Source organism: Papio anubis, chromosome 2, assembly GCF_008728515.1.
Source record: "Papio anubis isolate 15944 chromosome 2, Panubis1.0, whole genome shotgun sequence".
NCBI lineage: Eukaryota > Metazoa > Chordata > Mammalia > Primates > Cercopithecidae > Papio > Papio anubis.
Window position 1 is genome coordinate 147,403,170 of NC_044977.1, and position 11,470 is coordinate 147,414,639.

The window sequence follows — 11,470 nt, forward strand, 5'->3', positions numbered from 1 at the left end:
GCCTAACTGATTCAAAATACTAAATTAGTTATTTTGGCATTATGTAGATAAAACCTTGGTTATCTAATTAGGAAGTTCATTTCCTGTTCCTTTTCCTTAGCAATCTGGTTTCCATCTGTTTATTATCTGATCATTATTAGTTTCTACTTGGATGACCAGGTATAATTTAGGCAGTATAAGTATCGTTTCAAAATGGTTAACCCTGCATCATACTATAATAAAATTCTTTTGCTTTTAAAATTTTATATGATTTTAAAAGTTAGTGAGCATGTCAATTGGGGGTTTCATAAAAGGCAAAGCCAACAAAAAAAATATTTGTTAATGGATTTATTTGTTAATTTAAGACATTTCTCTAGTGGCAGTCACATGTGAATAAAACATTGCCTTAATTGACAGTAAAAAATTTCTAGCCTTAATTGACAGTAAAAAATTTCTTCTAGAATCTAGTGCAAACTGTGGAGAAATGCAAAACATGCGAATATCTGCACTGATATGTTTATGGACAGGTAGAAGTAAAGACAGAAAGTGGCAATAAGACCAGTGAGCAAGTGACAAGACTTTCTTGGAAAGAGCTTGGTAATTAAACACATTAACACTGTTTCTTGGCAGTATGTTAGTTTACCTAAAGCTAACTTAGAGGACATTTTACAGATTACAAGAGCTCATATGAAACTTTTATTTAACAACTTTCGGATCATCACATCCAGGTTATAAAATAATAGCATCTTCACTTACAAGAGAGTATCATGATCAACTTTGTTTTGTAAATGTTCTTCCTGGCTGGCTTACGTATTGACTTAGGTAATGCAAATATTTCCTGTGATATTTTTAGCATTAAAAGGGTCCTTTCATAGCTAATTTTTTAACATTTATTAAGGAACTAAGCAAATGATACCTAAAATTGACCAATAGTAAAAACGTATTCTAGTTCCATTATTTAGAAAGGCAGAAACAAATGCCCAAATAGTTAGATAAAAAATAATTACATATTATTTATTTTGGCTTTTGCCTTTCTTTTTAGTTGCTGATAGAAACACAATTTCCTTCTGCTCTCTCTTTGCTTCTTATACTTCAAATAAACATTTTATGTGTAAATGGAAGAAGAACATTACTTTTTCTTTTCTTTTGCCTCGGCTAGGTTCTTCCATGACACAGAATTGTTGAATAAATTGCTCTAAAGCTAAAAGTAAGAAACACAGCACTCTCACTGGGGAAAGCTGTGTTGTATACCCTGAGGAAATGACAATAGGCAGTTAAAACAAATATTGATAATGAATTTTGCTATTTATCTTTGTTTTGTTTTGGTCCAAGTCAATGAAGACAAAGAGTCAAGATGGTGAGCAGTGGGTCTTGACTGATTCTATTGAAAATCTAATTAAAAGATTCTTCTCATCTAAGATTATATTGGAATTCTAAACACAAAAGATGTTGTCACTAGTTAGAACAAACATAATTTAAAACACTCCTAAGAAAAGAAGTGGTGTTTAATTGCTTGTCAATAGGCTATTGTTTAATGTTATTCACCTCAGATCAAACTTGCTCAAAGACAAATGTTCATGCTTTTATTAGCTGTACTCTGTGACATGACATTCAAATAAACTAAGGACTAATAAATCAAAGTGTAAGAATTAGAACCACAATATTTATTCTTTCTGGGCATCCATGATATACAAATGATTGTTTTGTGTTAAAATTCTCAATAAATAAAATAATATTGCTTGAAGGCATGAAATTATATTAAGTTTGCTATTATCTGAACACACCACCATTTTTTAGTACTCTTTTTGTATGTGGAAAATTGGAAACCTTCTTTACTTCATAATTTCCAGTGTTTATACATATGCCTGTCAAACAAACTCTCCCTTTTAAACAGAAATTATTCTTCATTTAATTTTGCATTCTCATTCAAAACCAAGGGTTAACACAAAGCAATTGCTTCCTAATGTATAGAGACCAGGTGAGTGCGTGAATGAATGAATATGGATAGGTGGAAATTTTGGAGGTTTGCCTCTCAGTGTCAGAAAGTCAGATTAGGCAGAGCAGCATCTTTCCTTGGCCTCTAATATAGTATCCCACTATAATTCTTATTTTTCCCTTTCATGTTGATGCTCCTTCACCTCCTAATTTATTCAGGCAAAGAAGAATTTATGAAGCACCTTTTCACTGCAAATCAATTTAGGTATATGCTAATTGTACTCATGGTTTGTTCATTCAATAAGTTTCCTGTTCAGTATGGAAGATAAGAAAATACTAACAAGAATAAATTAAAAAGTTATATCCTAAGAGTGAAGCAAATGAAGTTCTATGGCAACCTCCGTTCTTCTAATGACACCATTAATTTACCACATTTCCTTCACCCTAAAACAGTATTGATTTTCAAGGCGTATCATCAAATTGAGAATAGCATTTTGAGGAAAGACATTATATTAAAATGCACATACTTAAAAACTACTTAACAGTAACATTCATTTATCCATAAAATTGCATGTCACTTTATTCATCAGTATCAACCTCTAAGCCATGACACAGACCAAATCTAAAAATTCTTCTGATAAATTTTGTCCAGCAGTGGGTAAGCATATCATCATAGTGATCAACAGTGCTCATGATCCTAATTTCTTAACATTTTTAGGAGCAACAGTGTAATTTAGAAACCAATCAGGTAATACTAGAGTTTTTTTCTCCATTTACTATTTTGTTAAATTCTAGTTAACTTGTTTTTGTTTATGGTTGTTAATTAAATGAGTGATAGTTCCCCAGGACTCAAAAATTGGTCACAGTTTTTATCTGGTTTTGAAAAATCTGTAGTGAATTCCAAAAACTTTGTCAATACTACGATCTTCATTATGCTAGATGGCAAAAAACAGGCGATCACCTAGCTTCACAGTAACTTCTAGTTCTAATGCTTCTTAAGGGGGTTATCTTTTTGTGGACATTTTAAATGACAAATGCAGATCCAAATATAAAATTCAACCATTGCTGATGGTATTAAGGCAAATAACCCTTCTCAAATAGCAGACTGATGAAACAGAAGTCAGATGAAGATACCTTTAATTCTTGACCATGTTATCATAAGCTTAGAAATGAGAAGTATAATTTATTTCAAGCATAGAAGATTTTTTTGACATCAATGATGTTTACCAATTTCAGAAACATTAAAAGTAAGTTGAATTTCTTAGAATTGAATTTCATAGAATATTTCTGTTTGAATGTGACCCGTAACTTCTGATAATTTAATAAAACCACATTCTCTATTTTTATTTGTGCCTAACATGCTGGACATGTTACACTTTATTAATGTACTCAGGATGTTGCTATATCCTGGCCAGTAGTGTTGCACCTTTAATTTCTACTGTTACTACATGTATACATCCCCTAGGTAAATCACTAAAAATATAATAGACCTCTTAGGGCAATGAGGGAGGCTTAATCTGAGTTGCTTTTTATTCATATAAATCAGAAATGTACAAAAACAAGTAGAAATGTAAAGTACCCAATCAATTAAACTTTGTGTCACTGATATCAACTTTCCAGTCTACCTTAAGGTTTAAGTATAAAAGAAGGAAATAAAAGATAAATCAAACATAGGTATGTAGGGGCTGGGGATGTCACTGAAAAACAAACAAATCAACAAAAAACTGTATTACAAGGGAAATTCAGTCCCAGAGGAAGATGACAAATCTAAATTCACATTTGTTATTTGCAGGTAACAAAATAATATCCAAGGAAAAGTTTACATTGGTTATTTGAAAACGGTATAAGTTCTGCAATTAAAGAAGTGAACTGTTGGTAACTGTTTGGAATACAGCCAGTAATTGAAGCCACAAAGAATTAACTGCTATTAAGAAATAATGATAAAAATAAATTAGAACTTGTGTTCAAACTTAATGAATATTTTAATGCAACCATTGACTTCTATAACATACATATATTCCTTGAATGTGGCTAATATGATGAGGTCCACTCAATCCTATATTGGGAAACTTAGACCACACTAGAGTGAGTTTCTAATACCCTGGCATTGCTCTGAACTGCCAGTTCCTAACCTACCTAAATCCTACAATTTTTTTCCTCATCTCTACAGATTCTTACCACAGGGTTTCCCCCCCAACCCCATTTATGGCCTTGCTTCTGCCTTCAGACTGTAGGATGGATTCACTCCTTTGTTCTTACTTTCCATGACATCTGTACATCATTATTTTGTCTATAGCTGTACAGTCTTCTGCAGCCCTAGGTGAAGATCTGCACATCAGGAACAACGTTCAGGATTCTCTGTCTCATTGCAGCCCTCCCTGAGTGTTGTCCTCTTCTGTTTTAGAATGGATCCCTCTAATGAGACCCACGTCTATTTACTTAATAGGAGACCACTAGTTTCTACAAAGAATAAAAAAGGATTGAGCATTAAAAACAAAGAGTATGTTTCTTGAGGGGAGCTCTAAAAACAAAAGAGCAAATTTAAATATAATAGGAAAATCCATAGGATAAAAACAAGGTGTTCTTAAAATGTTATGTTTGCTCAATAGTTTCTAAAGTACATTTCATCAGTAAAGACTAACTTCTCCAAATTCTAAAAGCACAAAAAGTGCCAGACTATGAAAGATCTATTCAATTAACTCACATGTACACCATCTGCCACCATCATATTTACAAAATGCATAAACTCCACAAAACAATTTTTAACAATTTATAACAAAATTGCAAATCATGCATTTAAAAAATAAAATTTATATTTAAGTGTTTATGTATACATATCAACATATATTAATATGACTATGTATATATTAAGCTAGTATGCACAAATAAGTAAAACAACTACATGTTAACAAATATAAAAAGTATTTTCTTACAGAGCAAATCTTATGCAAATTTAGCAATAATTTAACTGTTCAAATTTCAAATTCTTAGAACAAAACAGATTTCTTTTTTGCTAAAAACATTTTTTTGAAACTTCCAGCGTAAGAAATAATGAACCCCAGTAGCTTTCAAACAATACTTTTGTTTGAGTCCTGGGCTTCCAAGTTGAAAATGGCAAAATAAATCTCCAGTAGAGAAAATTATCTTCCTTTTTTGAAACCTTTATATTACAAATGCTACTTGCACAATATTAAAGTTTATAATCACAGATTTTTAATTTCATTAAAAATGATATTTGTAAAAAATGCAAATGTGTGCTAAGAAAAGTTAATCTGGATCATATTTTGGACAAGATGAACAAAAATGAGGTTGAATATTTTGCTCTGATCTCAAATCCATCCCACAGGAAGTAAAATGAATTTGAAATGAAATCAGGCGGTTTTCACAGGCTCAGAGAAACTGAATTCTGCAGCTAGTATTACCTACCACTAGTGGCCAAGAGTCCAGATGGATCCTAAAGTTAAACATGGCTTATTCTGAGCTATTAGTGCCAGCCACCAGACAACTGAATATTCTGAGAGATAATCAGCCATTTGTTGAGAACCTCAGGCATACACCTGTGGCTTCAGGAGCTAAAAGGGAAATACATATTTCCAAATATCATCTCATAATTATTTAGCAGCAGGCCTGGAATCACTTGATTACCTCTTAATTGAGTAAAGTGTTCTTACCAAAATGACCATAGGTCAAAATGGGAAAGCATCCACCATCCTTCTTTTCTCAGATTTGTTTCCCATCATATACCTGGAAAATCCAAAAATAGAATGTGGAATTTTGCTGCATTTTAAACCAATAGGTCAATAACTGGTTATTATAGGTTGGAAGGTTGGAAAATGGGGATATATATATATATATATATATATAATATATATATGTTTGTGTGTATATATCTCTGTGTGTGTGTGTGTGTGTATATATATATATATATTCACTTGAATGGTCTTGAATTCAAGTCTCATAGGAAAGAGGCCCACCATGAAGTAGAAATGGAAGTGAAATTTCATTCATTTGAACAGATCAAAAGGATTATAAAGATACGTACTGGAAATAGATCTACAAGAGTTGTTGAGATTTTAGCAGGCTAAGAATGAAATGGCATGTTAATCCGAGGGAATGACAGTGGTTAAGAGGCTTATGTTTAGGAAATAGCCATCGAGATGCAGGAGGGTAACAATAGCTCTCCTCGATGCTTGAAAATTGGGTGCCAGGCACAGCCAATAATATACACAAGTAGATCTAATGACTGGTCTAATATTCCAATAAGGTTATGGGAGTAGCAGTATTAAATTATCACCATTTAATTGATGAAGACATTAAGGTACAAAGTGTTCATATAACTTACCTTCAAGAACACAGTTAACAAGTATGAGAGTTAGGATTATGAACTGAGGTGGAATGACTGTCAAGCCAATATTCCTAATCAGTATGACATACTATATATTGAGGAAATAGGAGAATGTGAACTGGTTAAGTAGATTAAGGCTATGTCGTGGGGACCCTGCCTGCCTCCTAGACTAAATAATTTGTTTAGGCATGTCTCCTATTGTGTGAGTTTATGGGATATGAATTAGAGAGAACATGATTGAATAATTAAGGGGAAAGATTGTCACTACTCCAGCAGCTGTTGGAAACAATGTTATTGTGATTGGGAAGAAGCACCTTGCTCAGTGGAAAAATGTTATTGAGTAAACAGAGTAGGAACCCACACCTGCTTGGTTTGCAATAAATGGATGCTCAGCTGGTGTTCTTTCTTCTATTTCCTGCTGGAAGTTGTAAACAACACTAGAATTCATTTTGACTATACAAAGTTTATTGATTCTTGTCTGATCTTACATGCTCTTCAGTATCTCCCCAGGGACGTTTTGGTTTATTTTTATTGGTTTTGTTTATTATTTGTCGCTTTCATATAATATTGCCATACCTAAGTTGAATAATAATTTCATCGAAGAAATTTTTGAATACAATATAATTTAGTTATTGTGGTCTGGTATTATTTACTCCTTTCCTTATTCTTTCTTAACATATACATATTGAAACAATTGGTTTTATAATACAATTTTTGAAAATGTGAATTTTATTAGTAATATTGCTGTCATTAATAGCAAAAAAAAAAAAAAAAAGGTTTAACTTAAAACTCAGTATGCAATGGGGAAGCATTAATGGTTTCTGAGCAGATAAATGTTATACAAAGAACCATGAATTAGATAGATAGATACTGAGTATATGGTTTGCAGTAAGGGAGAGAGAAAAAACAGGAGAAAATAAAAATGAGTCAAAGATGACTGCATTTCAAACCCATGTATCTGAGAGAATAGTAGTAACATTAATAACCTCAGCTATAAAGACATAAGGACAAATGTAATAAAACAACAGTCTCAAGTGACCATGTTTTGAAAATACACATTTTATAGGCATAATTCTCCTGTCATGAAATTTAGTTATCTGTAACAAATATAAATGTCACATTAAAACCATTTGTTTCCCCAAAGGCACACACCCGTGCCTAAGATGTTACTTATAAGAAACAATTAAAATCAATCTGTTAATAATTTATACTTTTCCACATACACCCCAATTCTCTGTGTTTTTGAAAAGGCTGCACCTAATATATGAATAGACAATTAACGTGCAATGCCTATTATAAAGTGCTTCATGGTTAAACTAACATAGTGCTTGCTGAGTTACCATGGAATTTAAGTCTTAGTCATAGAGCATAAAAGCACTACTAAAATGGAACTTAAAACCCATATACTTATTAGGAGTCTCTTTATTTCTTCTACCGTTAGTAGTCTCCACAAATATATTTTCAATAATCAAAATTATAATTCATTCAACAGCTGGAGGTCAGATATCAATTCTAAATCATTTTCTCACAAGCTCGTGCCTTTGAAAATTAAAATTAATTAGCCAGTTACAACAGCAACAAATCAAAGTTAAATTCTTACATTATCACAAGGGGACCTTTGTCATAAGATCTAATTATCGATCTATTTTCTGACGCAAAGAAGCATACCTAGTTGTATATAAATGTGCTTTTGATAGTTTTTCAGTGGAATTGACAAATTATGGATTAGCCTTACCTCACCCTCCTCAGATCAGCAAATATTTGGAAATCCTCCAAATGCATTAATCGATTGGAACACGTCTGTTTAGTCTGACATTATCTCTTGACAAATGCCTTCATTCTCTTCTGAATCAGCATGATATACACAACTTCAGTTTGTCTCCGTAGCAGACATTTCCAGTGAGGCGAAAACAGATTGCAGCATGAATACATTGTCTAAATTTATTTTGAATTCTTCACTTAAATTCTTAAATCTTAACAAAATATTACATTTGCTAAGGTTTATTTTATCATTTTCCAAGGCAGGAGTAAATTGAATTCTTCTTATATACCTCAACCAAAAGGGTAAAAATGGAAAGTATTTAATAAAATTTTAATACGTAATCTGAAGAGATAAATGTGTGGGCAGTTTTTCAATATGAACACAAATATTTCATTGAACAAATGACAATTCAACAGCCATGCTTATTAATTTTTTTTCACAGTTCTTTCTGCTATATCCAAATTGTTATTTGTGTTGGGAAAGTAGATCCAAATGTTTAAACATATTCCTTCCGTCTTTTCTGTGAATACACCTACCATAAAAATGATATTTTGTTCTATGGTTTCACATAAGTTTATATAAGACATCTAAAGGAATATAGCGATATCGCATACCTCACAATTAAGGTGGCTCTGTTTCCGAAGATGAAAAAGCTGGTGGGAGGTATAGGGAAAGGCGTAATGCACTTGGAAATACCATACCAAAAGATAACTTAAGGATGACCTTTATTAGAAAATATAACTCTGCCATGATAAGAAGTTGGAGTGACCCTGAGGTATCTATCCATTGTAGAGAAACAGAGCTAATCTGATAAAGGGCTTTTGAGGCAAAGTCACCCTGGAGCATTTGTTGCCTGTGTGACAAAGCTGACTAGTCTGGTCCTCTGGGCCACCACTAAGCCTACTCTTGAAAGCAACACCTGATAAATGCACTCCCCTACCTGTTGTGCCTCTTTCCCTTAAACAAAACTTTACCCTATAAAACAATGATTTTGTTTTTCCTACCTTGGATGCATATTAAATGCCTAGGATGCTTTTAATACATGCCTTGGTCTCTGACTTATTCAAGACCTATAAAATCAGGATGTGGGTTGGAGCAGAAATTGTTTTGTAAGGGATCTCCGTGGTTGAAAATCAATGCCTTAAGTGATGAGGCTACATACATCCTCTTCTACCGGTCACAGTCACTTTTCCAGGCTCAATGCTGCTCCAGATGCATGCCCATGACCAACGCAAATCACTTGCTGCCTGAGGCCCACATCGTAAGCTCCCCACACCTATCATGGAGTAATGTTCCTAAGATACTGAGGCTGATGGTTGTGCATTAGACACATGCATGCTAAAATCAAACCAGAAAGGAGAATTTAGGAGAAGAATTAAAACATAGTCACAGCATAGGAGGGCTGGAAATAAGTCACTCTGAAACAAAGAAAGCAAACAAATGCTAGAGAGTTCATGCATAATGTCATACCTCAGAAGTAAGTCTTATTAAGGCAGCATACTGTACCGAGTGCAGAAACCAAAATCTTCCCAGTTGTTAGTAGGGCTCCCTCCATGTATAACAATCCCTGAAGAGGCTATATAATGCAAGACTTTATAAGAACAGAGATTAATTGACAGTTACTGAGTGTGTTCAATGGGATAAGAATAATAGAGTTTGCTTCGAAGAGGCACACAAACAAACTACACATGCAATATAAATTTGCTATTAACTGTCATTTTAAATTCTTTAACTAATACACTCACAAAAACCTTTAACCCCATGAAAGTAAAGTAGTTGCTTCTCATGGGCCAACACTTGTCAGTAGATTAAAAATGGCAATCTCGAGTATATAGCCAAGAAGGATTGTTGAGTCATGTCTCAGATTAGCAGGAAAGAAAAGCCCTATTCAAACAGCAGTGCCTGCTGTGGGTGCAGGAGCGTGTATGCTGCAACCTCACCTGCCTTAGCCATGTTCCTTATCTGCTCCTTCTGTATTGTCTTCCCTTTACCCTCTTATCTTGTTCTACTTAAATTGCTGATCTTTTTCTGTATTCAAGAGTTTTAACACTCCAACACTCTCTGACTAGGAGCAGGTATTTACTCATAGCTGATCTTTTATATTAATTACAAAAATTAGTTTTATACTAATTACAAAAATTAGTTTCCTCTTCTTACTGCTGAGAGTTTGCATGTGTATCCTTAATGAATGATTTTTTTTGCAGGGAAGGGTGGAGAAACAGGGGATTGTCTTCCAAGGATCTCTGTTCTTGAAAGACCTGAAGAGTTTCTCTTTCTCTTTTTTTAAAAATATGTTCTGAAAAATGCCTGTCACCAATAACATATTTTCCAGAAATAGCCTTGTTTTATTTCTGTATAATGCTGTCTTTCTCTCTTTCTCAATCTCTACTTGGAGCTGACCTGCTGTGGTGGGAAGGGATTTCTATTCTGCTCTGGGTCTGAGTGGGAAAAAGCAACCTCCATTTCACGTCTAAGTGAAAAACACGCCTCCACTAGAAGCCAGGGACCCTGTGTGGCTTTATGTCTGAAGCAAAAAGGAACTTCACTTTTGATGCTTTCATAACCACTTTTACTTAGACTAAAGTAAAATTATTGTGGGAATCATGACCTAAATTCCTCCAACATGTTTATTCAGCTATTTCATAAGTAATAGTTACTCTCATACAACATAATTTCTTGTGTGCATTAGCATATTACTCAGCCCCACACATAAAATGAGATGGAAAGCTTGATTAAAAACATAATAGAATGGATGAATTTCAGAAAGTGTCTGTAAATTCACCATATAACCGAAAATGAAAACCAGGGCATAATATTTGGCATTTAAATATTCTATATCCTGTTTCCTATAGAATTTTTTGACTAATGGTTTTAGACTCATACAAATATACTGTCCAAGTAAAGAATTCCAAGTCTTCTGTATTCTGGATAAAAGAAGAGTTTTGATGTAAATTAGTGATGTAGAATGACATCTCTCTTGATTAATCAAGATACTACAATGATGGAAATATATTAATGATCTGAACTTGTTAAGAAAATAGATAAAACTGTGACAATATTTAATCCAGTGAAAAAGATACAATGGGCAAAATGAAATAGAGTGAGGAACAAGAAAAGAGTTCATGACTACAAATTGAGTAGAGTTTTGTTGTTGTTGTTGTTTTGTTTGTTTTGAGATGGAGTTTCACTCTCGTTGCCTAGACTGGAATGCAATGGTGGGATCACGGCTCACCGCAACCTCCGCCTCCTGAGTTCAAGAGATTCTCCTGCCTCAGCCTCTCGAGTAGCTGGGATTACAGACATGCACCACCACACCAGGCTAATTTTGTATTTTTAGTAGAGACGGGGTTTTGCCATGTTGGTCAGGTTGGTCTTGAACTCCCTACCTCAGGTGATCCACCTGCCTCAGCCTCCCAAAGTGCTGGGATTACAGGTATGAGCCCCCGCAC

General features: G+C 33.8%; 1 long non-coding RNA gene across 2 annotated transcripts in view; it reads right to left on the reverse strand.

Moving 5' to 3' along the window:
• The window catches only part of LOC103882306, a 45,611-nt gene extending 34,380 nt beyond the window's left edge, over positions 1–11,231 (reverse strand). For both annotated transcript variants that reach the window (XR_001900055.3, XR_001900053.3), the window contains exons 1-2: positions 7,995–11,231; positions 5,586–5,658 (exon numbers count right to left, since the gene is read on the reverse strand). This is a non-coding gene — a long non-coding RNA (uncharacterized LOC103882306). The remainder of the gene's footprint in view (positions 1–5,585; positions 5,659–7,994) is intronic.
• Between the last annotated feature and the right edge of the window lie 239 nt (positions 11,232–11,470).